General features: G+C 40.7%; 1 long non-coding RNA gene across 1 annotated transcript; it reads left to right on the top strand.

Annotated features, from left to right (window-relative positions):
* The first annotated feature begins 452 nt into the window (after nt 1–452).
* On the top strand, nt 453–1,318 carry LOC131173237 (uncharacterized). Its single transcript, XR_009143461.1, has 2 exons — nt 453–496; nt 1,053–1,318. It is a non-coding gene; the product is annotated as an uncharacterized LOC131173237 (long non-coding RNA).
* The last annotated feature ends 12,141 nt before the right edge of the window (nt 1,319–13,459 follow it).

The raw sequence follows: 13,459 nt of genomic DNA, 5'->3' as shown, positions 1-13,459 counted from the left end.
GTAAACCCGAACCTTGCTTTTTCGTAATTTTCTAGTGCTTAAATAGGATTAAAAATCCATAAAATATTCGTGGTAGCTTAGAAAATTACAATTCTTTTGCAATAGCTTAGTAATATTGCTAAGGACCGTGGGCAAAGTTTTATAATTTTAAGAGCTTGTTTGGTCATTTTTTGCAAAAATGATAAATAATAATGAATAAATTTAAATTTTTAGAAAAGTGATTGATGATTGATTTGATGGGCCCAGAGGGGCCGTGTGATATGATTGAACTGTTGATATATGGATTGTGAATATAGAAGTGCGTTTTTAGCCCTTTTTCAGTTGGGTAGGTCCTAGGTATAGGGAGACTGGGATTTTCACGACTTAGGACGTTCTTGATCTTTTTATTTGTTTGTATTGTGTCAGACTGTTTTAAATAATTGTAATATAATTGTCAGGTGAGCATTGACAGACTTCTTCCTCCGACCAGCAGTCACAGTAATTTGTCGTCAAGTTTGTGAGTAAAATATTAATTTTAACTGTAATTTCGATATTATTATATGTTCAGCATGCCCATGCATCACTTATATGCATATATTTATGTAGTTAAACTCTAGGCACGAATTATGTTGCATTGATAATTAATGTGCCATGAGTGTTGTTGTGGTAATTTGGAGCAGCAGCGTGCGTTGGCGCGTGTGATGTGGTGTGGACTAAGGATAGGAACGGTAGACACGGATTGAGTTCTTCATGGGACCCGGTCCTTCGGGTAGACACGGCTTGAGTTCTTGGGACCCCGATTTGGTATTTAAGTGGAAGTCCGAAATGAGTTCTTCACGGCACCGTTGGATTTAAGAGAGTCAGATAGGATCAGCTCCCATATACTATGAATGATGTTACAGGGTGTGTGAGTGCTCCAAATTACCTTTTTGATGCTATGATGTGAATATGATGTTAATGTTGCATTTCACTCTACAGGTTGCATTAGTTTCAGATAGTTATAGAGATTATAGTTAAGATTGATATTTTACTCTCTGAGTCGAACGCTCACTCCTGTTCAAAAATTTTTACAGGCCACAGGAGGATATTTTGTTCTGGGTTAACCTGCTTTTATCCTTCGCAGGTTGTTTATCCATGTTTGTGTAATTTTAATTACTCCTAGAATTTCCGCATGTGTTAGCGAGATTTATTTGAATTTGGTCTGTAATATTTTTATCATGTTGGACCTGTAAACTTAAATATGTTATGTATGTTTGATGGATTGGATGAGGGAGCTGAGCTCCCATTTATTTTATGTTGATGAGTATGTGGAGGGTGAGCTGAGCTCCCCAATTGAGTATTTATTGTGTTTACAGGTCGGGTGAGTCAAAAACTCCCCGTTGGAAAGTCCATTTTATGGCCGGACTCTGTCCGTTTGGTTTCTTGAATTTGGGCCCAATGGGCCTCAGAATTGGGTAATGAACAGTTAAGGCTTACTACGGGCCTCGGGGCTTTAGGGTGGCCTGTGTCCTAGTCTTGGTCCGGCCCATAGGTTGGGTCGTGACAAATGTGGTATCGAGCTTAGGCTCCAGTTCTTAGGAATGTTGTCTAAAGTGTTGGGAAGAGTCTAATAGGAGTCACATGCGGAAATATAGGGTCCACATTCGTCTTGCATTGTCATCTTTGCTTCTAGTTTCTGCTCCATATGTTATGTATAAATATGAGTCTATAGAGCTGTATAATGTGCAGTTTTGAATGTTGTGGGCTAATGCTGCTGAATTTCAGGAAAATGCGTAGAAGCAGGAGAGCTGCCACTGCACCAGAACCAGATGTGCCTGACGAGGTGTCGGCACAGGATGAGGCGCCTGCCCCGAGGAGGCGGGGTAGGAGGCCTAGAGCTGCTCAAGTAGAGGAGCAGCCAACCCCAAGAGCAGTCCTTTATGGCACAGGTCCCATGGACCCCATGGCGCTACTCTACTGCAGAGAACCATCGACATGATGGCTCAAGATATGGTCCATCCTCCACGCGATCCACCGCACCAAGAGAGGAATCTTACAAATGCATCATCAACTTCAAGAAGTTGGTGCACGGTACCTATGATGTGTCGACGATGCATATCGGTTTTGGATTCTGCAGCAGAAAGCAGAATTACAGTTGACTGATAGAAGACTGATAGAGTGTATGCAGCACGTCATGGGGCCCATGCCTAGACAATGGATGAATGACTACGTGTTACCTCGGATGGAGGGTTTGACATGGGCTCAGTTTGTGGAACTTTTCATCAATCGGTTCGTGCCAGAAAGCTTCAGAGATCAGAAACAGTGGGCCTTTGAGGCCTTAAGACGAACGGCAGTGCAGTAGATGAATATGCTGCAATTTGGAATTGAGCAGATATGCCCCTGCAGCAGAGCTACGAAAAGATGAAGGTGAAAAGATTCCTAAAGGGGCTTGGCAGAGGTATGCGAACACAGCCATGATGTCCGATCGATCTTTTGATGTGGTGGTTGGCCGAGCAGACAGATAGAGATCGATTCTGGTGGATGACAATGAAGAGCAAAGAAGAACAAAGCGAGGGTTCTCGGTGTCCCACCCATGGCTACTACTGATGGTGGTGGTCAAACTACTTACAGAGGAAGAAGCGAGAAATAAGAGGAGTGGTTTTAGACATAAATCCCGAGGGTTCGAACAGTGCACGGATCCAGCGGTGGTAAGATTCGGGCAAGGCGATTGCTCGTTCAGATCCTCTTTGGCACCGTGTGCACAAAGTGTGAAGAGGACATTCAGACCTTGTTTGATGGGGTCGAGTATGCTTGGTGTGGCCAACCGGCCACTTTGCTAGAGATCGCCCGTTTTGATGAGCCACGGATGGGGTCACGTGGTTACATTGCAAATGTTCCTCGACAATTGTATCCGGTGCTTCCAACATGGCAGATCGAGTGGCCACAGGCCGAGGACAAGGGGGACGTGGATTTGGAGGCGGTCAGAGGTAGAAGTCGATGTCGTGGTTACGCCACTCGTAGGGGTCAAGCTCGGGTTTTCACCCGACCCACCGGGATGCTCGAGCTTCAAATGCGATTGTGGCGGTATTCTTCAGTCTGTTCTTATGAGGCTCGTGTTTTAATAGATCCGGTGCTACGCACTCATTTGTCTCCCTGTGTTTGCCATGAGATTGGGTAGAAACCCTACAACTTTAGAGTGCCCTTTGTCAAGAGCTACCCCACTTAGTGACAACATAGAAGTAGACATGGTATTTCCGGTAGCCCAAGAGTAGTGGATGGAAAGATCCTCCCGGCAGACTTGGTTCCTTTACGATGTGGATTTTGATGTAATCTTGGGGATGGATTGGTTGGCAACTCATTACGCCACCTTAGACTGCAGGAACAAAGGTGTACTTCCACATACCGTGTGGAAGAGTTTAGCTTTGATGGTGACAGAGCGTGGCTCCATATAACTTGGTGTCGGCAATTAGTGCTAGGAAAATGTTGAGGCGTGGATGCCAAGGGTATTTGGCATTGGTGAGAGATACCTCTGTGGAAGGTGTCGGAAGGAAAATGTTCTGTTGTCGAGAATATATGGATGTCTTCCCGGAGGAGCTTCGGGGTTGCCACCGGGAAGGAGATAGAGTTTTGCATCGATGTTGTGTCGGTACAAACCCCATTTCAATGCCACCTTACAGATGGCACCAGCAGAATCGAAAGAGTGAAGGAGCAACTACAGGAGCTTTTGGACAAGGGTTTCATACGTCAGAGCACTTCACCCGGGTGCTCTGTTCTATTCGTGAGAAAGAAGGATGGGTCATTGAGGTTGTGTATTGACTACAGCAATTTGAACAAGGTGACTGAAGAATAAGTATCCACTTCCTCGGATCGATGATTTGTTTGATCGGCTCAAGGAGCTAGATTCTTTTCAAGATAGACTGCGGTCGAGCTACCATCAATTGAGAATCGGGAATGAGGGCGTGTCCAAAACGGCTTTCGAGGACAAGATATGGTCATTATGAGTCCTTGGTGATGTCTTTTGGACTCACTAATGCACCAAAGACCTTCATGGACTTGATGAGCAGGTGTTCAAGTCATTTTTGGACCGTTTGTCATCGTATTCATAGATGACATTCTGGTATACTCTCGGACCGAGGAAGAACACGTGTGGCACTTGAGGATGGTGTTGCAAACCTTGAGGAGCACGGTATACGCCAAATTTTCAAAATGTGAATTTTGGCTAGAAAGCATCTCATTCTTGGGCCACGTGGTTTCTAGTGACGGTATTCAAGTGGATCCCAAGAAAATTGAAGTCAGAATCGATTGGCTTAGGCCTACAACCAACGAGGTGCGAAGTTTTACGGGTTTAGTGCTACTACAGGCGATTTGTGCAAGATTTCTCCAGGATAGCGGCTCCCCTAACTAAGTTGACCAGGAAGAATGTTCCATTCATTTGGACAGATGACTGTGAGGTGAGTTTCCAGAGGCTCAAGGAGTGTCTAACTACTGCCCCTGTGTTGACACTACCTGTGAGTGGTGAAGGATACACCGTGTATTGTGACGCCTCCAGAGTTGGCCTAGGGTGTGTTTTGATGCAGAATGGAAAGGTAGTGGCTTATGCTTCAAGGCGGTGAAGAGGCATGAGCAACTACCCCACCCATGATTTGGAAATGGCGTGTAGTCTTTGCACTAAAAATCGGAGACACTACTGTATGGTGAAGTGTGCGAGATATACACCGACCACAAGAGTTTGAAGTACATCTTCCAACGAGGGATTTAAACTTGAGACAGAGGAGATGGATGGAGCTTACGAAGACTATGATTGCACCATCCAGTACCACCACAGGAAGGCCAATGTTGTAGCAGATGCTTTGAGCGAGAAAATCTTACGCGATTTGGCGCACATTTCAAGAGAGAAGAGACCACCGATTCGGGAGGTACATGAGTTGATGGATCAAGGTTTAATCCTAGATGCATCGGATGAGGGAATCTTGTTAGCTCACTTTTCAGTGAGGCCAGACTTGAGGGACAGAGTTAGAGTTTCCCAGCACAGAGACCAACAATTGATGAAGATCATAGAAAGAGTACAGCAGGGTGATGGTGGTGAGTTTGGATTTGCCAATGATGGCGCCCTAGTGCAAGGTTCTAGAATATGTGTGCCCGATGTGGACAATCTCAGGAATGAAATCATGCAAGAGGCACACTACACACTGTACAGTATCCACCCAGGTTCCACCAAGATGTACCATGATGTGAAAGATAGCTCGGTGGAATGGCATGAAGAGAGACATAGCGGACTTTGTGTCCAAGTGCTTGACTTGTCGAGAAGGTGAAGTTTGAACACCAGAGACCGTCAGGGAAGCTGCAAGAGCTCCCTATCCCAGAATGGAAGTGGGAAATGATCACTATGGATTTTGTGACTGGGTTGCCTCGTACCACGCGAGGATATGATTCGATATGGGTAATTGTGGACCGCTTGACCAAATCGGCTCACTTCTTACCAGAAGATTACCTACTCGTACGCAGTATGCGGCTCTACATTCGAGAAATAATCGATTGCATGGAGTTCCTTCCATAATATCGGCGAGAGGGCCCAGTTCACTTCTCGATTTTGGAGAAAGTTGCAGGAGGCACTTGGCACACAATTGAACTTCAGTACAGCTTTCCACCCTCAAACAGACGGACAGTCCGAAAGGACAATCCAAACACTGGAAGACATGCTTCGCATGAGTGTCTTGGATTTTGGAGGTCAATGGGATGAGCAGCTAGCTTTAGTGGAGTTTGCCTACAACAACAGTTATCACTCCAGCATAGGGATGGCACCCTATGAGGCACTATATGGAAGAAAGTGTAGGTCTCCTCTATGTTGGACAGAAATGGGGGAAGCGAAAGTGCATGATGTAGACCTAGTGCAGTACACTTCAGAGGTAGTCCTTTAATCGAGAACGATCGAGGCGGCTTTGATGAAGCAGAAGAGTTATGCACGGACCCAGACGGAGGGATGTGGAGTTTGCGATGGCGACTATGTATTCTGAAGGTTTCTCCAATGAAGGAGTCATGAGGTTTGGAAAGAAAGGCAAGTTGGCACCTCGGTATATCGGACCTTTTGAGGTTCTTGATAGAGTTGGAGCGATTGCCTACGGTTGGAGCTACCACCCAACCTCTCTCACGTTCATCCGTGTTTCACATCTCCATGCTCAGGAAATACATTCCCGATCCTTCTCATGTACTGCAGCCGGATGTGATAGAACTAAAGGAAAATTTGACATTTGAGGAGCAGCCTGTAGCCATAGTGGACTACCAAGTGAGACAGCTGAGATCTAAACAGATCCCTATGGTTAAGGTTTTGTGGAGGAGTCAGTCAGTGGAAGAGTGCACTGAGTCGAGCAGGACATGCGTAGCAAGTACTCTTATTTGTTCAATGTATAATCATGTACTTTATTCTGCCTTGTGTAAAAATTCGAGGACGAATTTTCTGTAAGGGGGGAAGAATGTAACACCCCAAAATTTTATTAATTATGAGTATTTTTGATATTTAAATTTTATTTAAATTTTAGGAATTTTTTTGAGATTTTTCGGATTTTAAAAATCGGGTTCGATTTTCCGAAAATATAAACTTTGATGATTTTTAAAAATTAATTTAAAGACCACGTGGCAAAACTAAAAATATATTTGGAGTCTACGTATTTTTCTGAATTTTCTGGAATTTTTTCGGAATTTTTGGACCTCGTTTTCGGTCCCGAGGCAGAGTAAAAATTCAAAATTTTGTATTTCGAATCGAACCGGCCGAATCGAACCGGACCGGACCGGATCGGACCGGCCAAATCGGACCGGCTCCTTTTCTTTTTCTTCTCCGCGCGCGTCTCTCTCTTTCCTCTTTCTTTCTCTCTCCTCCTCTCCCTGCGCGTCGCTCCGTTTCTCGGCCAAATCCGTGATCCGATTGGACCGGTCTTGTGTCTAAAATCATCTACTCGTGAGAGCTTTCCATAGACACCAAGAACGCCGAAATCCATCGAGCGGATTGTCCGATTTTTGCTCGGGAAGATTTTCGCCATTTCGACTTTTGGGCTAGATTTCTCAAAACCGTGAATCCCACGAAAACCGAGGCTACCAAGACGCTCCACTCGGCGAGCTTCGGGATATTAATTTCAAAATTTTCCGACAACGTTTTGGTGGGTCCCACGGAACTTGCGGTGTAATTTCGAGCATTAAATGAGCTTAGAAAATTCTGAAAAATTTATGTACTAACCCCGTGTTATGGGCTTCGTGTAGGTATCCTCGATTCGCGGAAATTCGGCGATTGGCCGCAAATTTGGGCCGACGGACCCGTTCTGGAAAAGTCTCCGATGGACGAGGTTTTGGCTAGCCCCATTGTCGACGTCGGCGCGTTCAAGTCGGAATCGGCAAAGGTAAACCCGAACCTTGCTTTTCGTAATTTTCTAGTGCTTAAATAGGATTAAAAATCCATAAAATATTCGTGGTAGCTTAGAAAATTACGATTCTTTTGCAATAGCTTAGTAATATTGCTAAGGACCGTGGGGCAAAGTTTTATAATTTTTAGAGCTTGTTTGGGCGCTTTTGCAAAAATGATCAATAATAAGGACTAAATTGAAATTTTCGTATTGTGATGGATGATTGATTTGATGGGCCTGGGAGGGGCGTGTGATATGATTGAACTGTTGATATATGGATTGTGAATATAGAAGTGCGTTTTTAGCCCTTTTTCAAAGTTGGGTAGGTCCTAGGTATAGGGAGACTCTGCGGATTTTCTACGACTTAGGACGTACTTGATCTTTTTCTTTGTTTGTATTGAGTCAGACTGTATTAAATAATTGTAATATAATTGTCGGTGAGCGATGCCTTCTTCCTCCGCCACGTCACGGTAATTTGTCGTCAAGTTTGTGAGTAAAATATTAATTTTAAGTAATTTCGAAATTATTATATGTTCAGCAACCACATGCATCACTTAGATGCATATATTTATGTAGTTAAACTCTAGGCACGAATTATGTTGCATTGATAACTGTTAATGTGCCATGAGTGTTGTTGTGGTAATTTGGAGCAGTGTGCGTGCGTTGGCGTGCGTGTGATGTGGTGTGGACTATGGATAGGACGGGTAGACACGGCTTGAGTTCTTCGCTGGGACCCGGTCCTTCGGGGTAGACACGGCTTGAGTTCTTCGCTGGGACCCCGATTTGGTATTTAAGTGGAAGTCCGAGCTGAGTTCTTCGCTGGCACCAGATTGGATTTAAGAGAGCTGTATAGGGGATCAGCTCCCATATACTATGAATGATGTTACAGGGTGTGTGAGTGCTCCAAATTACCTTTTTGATGCTATGATGTGAATATGATGTTAATGTTGCATTTCACTCTACAGGTTGCATTAGTTTCAGATAGTTATAGAGATTATAGTTAAGATTGATATTTTACTCTCTGAGTCGAACGCTCACTCCTGTTCAAAAATTTTTACAGGCCACAGGAGGATATTTTGTTCTGGGTTAACCTGCTTTTATCCTTCGCAGGTTGTTTATCCATGTTTGTGTAATTTTAATTACTCCTAGAATTTCCGCATGTGTTAGCAGTATTTATTTGAATTTGGTCTGTAATATTTTTATCATGTTGGACCTGTAAACTTAAATATGTTATGTATGTTTGATGGATTGGATGAGGGAGCTGAGCTCCCATTTATTTTATGTTGATGAGTATGTGGAGGGTGAGCTGAGCTCCCCAATTGAGTATTTATTGTGTTTACAGGTCGGGTGAGTCAAAAACTCCCCGTTGGAAAGTCCATTTTATGGCCGGACTCTGTCCGTTTGGTTTCTTGAATTTGGGCCCAATGGGCCTCAGAATTGGGTAAATGAACAGTTAAGGCTTACTACGGGCCTCGGGGGCTTTAGGCTGGCCCAGGTCCTAGTGCCGGTCCGGCCCATAGGTTGGGTCGTGACACTCATAATGGAAATTGGTAATGTTTAAGTTCATGAAATGTTGTTGAGGTATTGTACAAAAAAAATGGCAGCATATGTGTGTGGAATAGTAGTGATAAGGTATGTAAATTGATAATGGAAGTATGTGTAATAATTAGAAAGTTTATGTTTATATATTGTTGGGTTTGAACTTTGTGAATTATGGCTGCATTTGGTGCATTATGAAACTGTTATATTCTGTCCAAGTTGACCTATAATGTAAGGTAATGAATGGATATAGTTAGTGCCAAAAGCAAAATGGTGTGAGGAAGTGAAGATGTAGTTGGTAATTATATGTTTGGTTTGGTATTTGAAAGGCATGTAGAGAGCAGTGTGCAAATGAGCCTATAACCCTAAGTGTGTGGCTCCAATTGGTATGAGGCTAATTGGAGGTGAAACTAGGCACAAAATGTACTAACTTTCATGAAGAAAGCCTACCTAAATTCTGTCCAAAAAGTGCCATGAGAATTGAGCAAATCCGTATTAGTGACTTGAAAGCCTGAAAATTGACCATTTGGGCAGTAGTTAGTGTTTTGGCCATAACTCACTCAAAACAGGTCCAATTGACCTGAAATTTTTACCATGGATAGCTTACACCTAGAGCTACAATTCTTATGGAGACATCAAAACCCAGAAATGACCAGAACCAAGTCAAATATCTTGCACAAATGCAGGTACCAAAACTGCCAGAACTAAAAGTGACCTAAAATTGATCAAATTTTGCACTAAAGGTGAAATCTGTCCAGCTTTAGTAAATTGAACATATCTTGGTCTATACAACTCAGAATGACCTGAAATTTTGCCCTAAGTGCAATAAGATATAGAGCTACAATTTTACTTCTTTGACAAGAAGCTAAAAACCAAGAGAAATAAGACTTTAAGCTAGATCAATCTAGCACACAAAAATTGAGAACTTGACATTTACATACAATGAGGCTTTAAATAATTTGGCAATGACTACCAACTTGTAAAAATGGTAAATTATACTATATTGATAGCATATTGAAATGCAAAATGTGACATATTGGTAACATTAAAATTTATTAACTTAGAGTGCATCAAAGGTCAACATTATAGGTTGACTAATGAAATGAATTGAAGGGAATAGTACTAAGAAAATTTAGATATTGGATTTTATTATTAGAAACAATTTAACAGAGTACTGAAGCACTTTAAATTATGTGTTTCAGTTGAAAAGGATATTGAAAAGCATAAGGAACATCGAGTCAAGGCCTAGAAGCGACTCAAACCAGGTTTGTGCACAATACTTTTTATATTCACTGCTTTATTAGAAATTTTATTTGGAGAAATGAGTTATGAATAATTTTTTATTGTTTTGGTTTTGGGAAGTTTATTTGGAAATTATTGTGTTGCCTACTTTGTAAATGGAAATTTTGAGATAAATTGTGTTTAGTGGTATCGGAGCAAAGTAGGGATAGCGATACGTAACGCCTAGGATTCTTGGGAACTCTCACGCGTGAACTCAGGAGCTTGCAGGGATGGCGATACGTAACGCTTGCAAGTGCTCTGATAGGTACACTATATTCCTCCCTTTTTGACTTGTCAGTCTGAGGTGAGTATGGATGTTCAGTAGCTAGCTAGCCACCTCCCTCATTGATTTCGATTAGTGGGGTGAGTATGCCTTGTCATGGTGTACAACACGGCATGTTCGAAAAAGTTTGTATCATGACCTAAGTTGTATTATTGATTGGCAACACTGTGTTATTCAATTATTTGATTAAATTTGTGTTATATGAACTTTGAAAATTGTGACAGGAAATTGTAAATTATTTGTATTGTAAATTGTCAATAAATATTTTATATACTGCATTTTAAATTGTTATTGTGCACCACTGAGTAAATTTTATTCAGAGATAGCTATTTTATTGCTGTCGCAGGTAGATAGACAGATAAAGCAGCAGAGTAGGTTGCTTGTAGTATGCTTTTGGGATTTTGCCGGGTATATTGAGTATACCACTTCCTTGTAATTATTATTGTAATGTATGTGCACTGTATGTATTGGTCTTGAGCAGTTGTAAACTAAAGTTATAAATTATTTTGGCTTGTAAAAATATTGTACTATAATTTTTTTATCTCAGCTTTGAAATACTTAGTCATTTTGCATTCTATTTTTGAAACTACTGAAAGTGATGTTGAATTGAGTTTGACTTATATTTGAGAAAATTGATTTGTGTTGAGCCATATTGGAATTTGGAACTGAAACAAATATATTGAAAGTGTTTTCTACAGGTTTTTGAAGAACTGTTTTGCTCCAAATACAGACGACGCTCTGCCGAAATTTTTATAAAATTTGTGGCTATTTCAGACCTAATATGTGATTTAACTTCAATAAAATTTTTTTTAACACATGTCAAAAGTGCTCACCACTGTAAAAAGAAATAAGAAAATGTTTAAAATCCCTTGTAGTGTATTTAATGGGTTATCAGTAGACAAAGTTTGGTAATTCATTAGGTATACTACGGGATCATGTTACATCTTACAGAGGCGTAGGGTGTGACATAGCAGACATGTTGAGGTTTGCCAAGGAGATACATATTCTAAGAAATGTCATGTTTCTGTCAAAATAGGGCTAATTAGTGTGCCTATCTTGTGCAAGGCACAAGTATATAAATGTGAATTATGGCAGTATAGTTGCCTTAGATGGAGGTAAGAGTACCATTATTGGTAATTATCAGTGGACAGCTAATTTGGGCAAGTTTATGGTATCAGTGGATTAAAGAGAGATAAAATGTTAAAAAACCTGATCTATTGGTACGTATTGTAGTGACCCACGTAATGCTATAATTGTTTGTATGGTAAGTTGCATATTACAGTACCGATATGGGATTATTGTGTAAAATTACGTGTATCTCTAATGTGTTATATGTGAATGTTTGTAGTTAGCTTTTGTTTTGGCATGGATATACCAAAATAGAGTTTTGTTTATACAAAGGAGTTTGGGACTCCTAGTTAGGGATTTAAAACCCTTGAGTTTGAATATCAAAGGTTTTAGTTGGGCGGTAACTAGAGTTAGTGACTCGGTTACCCTAGCATGAGCTAGAGTTACATCAGGAGTTATTATAAGATTAGAGGTTTCAGTATAATCATAAGTCAAGGTAGCACCTGCAAAATGAGACCATTTGGTCTCCAATATAGGGTCTTAGACAGTTTTAGCATTATAATAGACATTTTACCTAAAATTTAGTGAAAATAGTATCTTCTTTACGACTTTGCTCCCCTAAAAAGGAGACTAGATGCTATGAATAATATTTATAACTTGTGAAATAACGCTTTAAAGAGTTTGCAGTATGATAAGAGAGCAGATAGCTTGATATGCTTATGGCAAGGTGATAGATGCAGTACCTCCTTTGTAATTAATTGTACTATAGGATATGGTTTTATCCTTTCAGGAGGGACAGAAGGTTACTATTGGTGATGGTGACCTACGAAATAGTGTCCCAAATAGGATTGTAGAGTGAGGTAAAGAGTTGTTAACTCAGGTATCCTAGAGAGGGTACAAGTTCCATTGTAGGAATCATAAATGATCAGATCATGATGGATGTAAAGCCTTTGAATTGAATGATAGGTTTGGGTACCCAATATCTTAAGTGTTAACTAATTGAGTGGATATGAGAAAATAAAATCCCTGCAGATCCCCTCCTTAAGGTAATAGGGGATAGTATGTAGTCTAAATGATAGGAACATAGATCATACAGTAAATGTATAGCTGTAATTCTCTGAGTTCCTTTTCAATTTCTTATTACTCAAGAAAAGAGTATACTCTAAACAGAATAATATTAAGGGCAGTAAGTCAACAAAGGAAAATTGCAAAATGCTAGTAAATATAAGAAGTGTAGAAATAAAAATTTTGACAGTTGGTTGCAGATACAGCATAACTTGAATACCAGTGAAAGTACTAGCTAGAGTAGTCAAAGGACCAATTTTGAGTAACATAGAGGTGCAGATGACTTGATAGAGACAGTGAAAAGGTACAAGTTTTTGACATGATAGTCATATCAAGAAAGAGAATAGAGCTAAAGAATAAAATAGTCAAAGTTCAGATTTGGGTAAGATAAAATGAGTTAGCTAAAGAATAAATTGAAATGCCCAAATTAGGATAAGATTAGGAAGAGTAGAGTCAGGATACAAAGGAGAATGTTTGTCACAGTATAGATCAAAATGCAAAACTCAGAGCAGGTTGTAGTTGGTGCAGTGTGAGGAGCCAGAACATGAAGCTCAGAGTAGTAGTATTTGAAATAGACTTTGTCTATTTTCTGTCCCTAAGGTAGAATAAGGGACAATGCAACAAGGACCTTTTAGATTATTAATAGTATAAGGAAAGCTAAATTAGGTATATGCAACCAAAGTAGATAGTAACCAGAGGGCGTGCAATGGTAACTTGAACTGTCTTATCAAACAAAGAAGCAAAGTCAGTAAATAGTAAGTTGAATAAAACTTAACCTAATGGATTCAAATATGCCTAATGAGAGAAAAGAATGAAGGATAATGACATAGAGATTTGATGTTAGAATTCAAAATAGTAAGACCTCGAGTTTGTA

This window comes from Hevea brasiliensis, chromosome 14, assembly GCF_030052815.1.
Source record: "Hevea brasiliensis isolate MT/VB/25A 57/8 chromosome 14, ASM3005281v1, whole genome shotgun sequence".
Taxonomy (NCBI): Eukaryota; Viridiplantae; Streptophyta; class Magnoliopsida; order Malpighiales; family Euphorbiaceae; genus Hevea; species Hevea brasiliensis.
The sequence above is the reverse complement of the archived record's forward strand: the minus strand, read 5'-3'. Positions and strand labels throughout refer to the sequence as shown.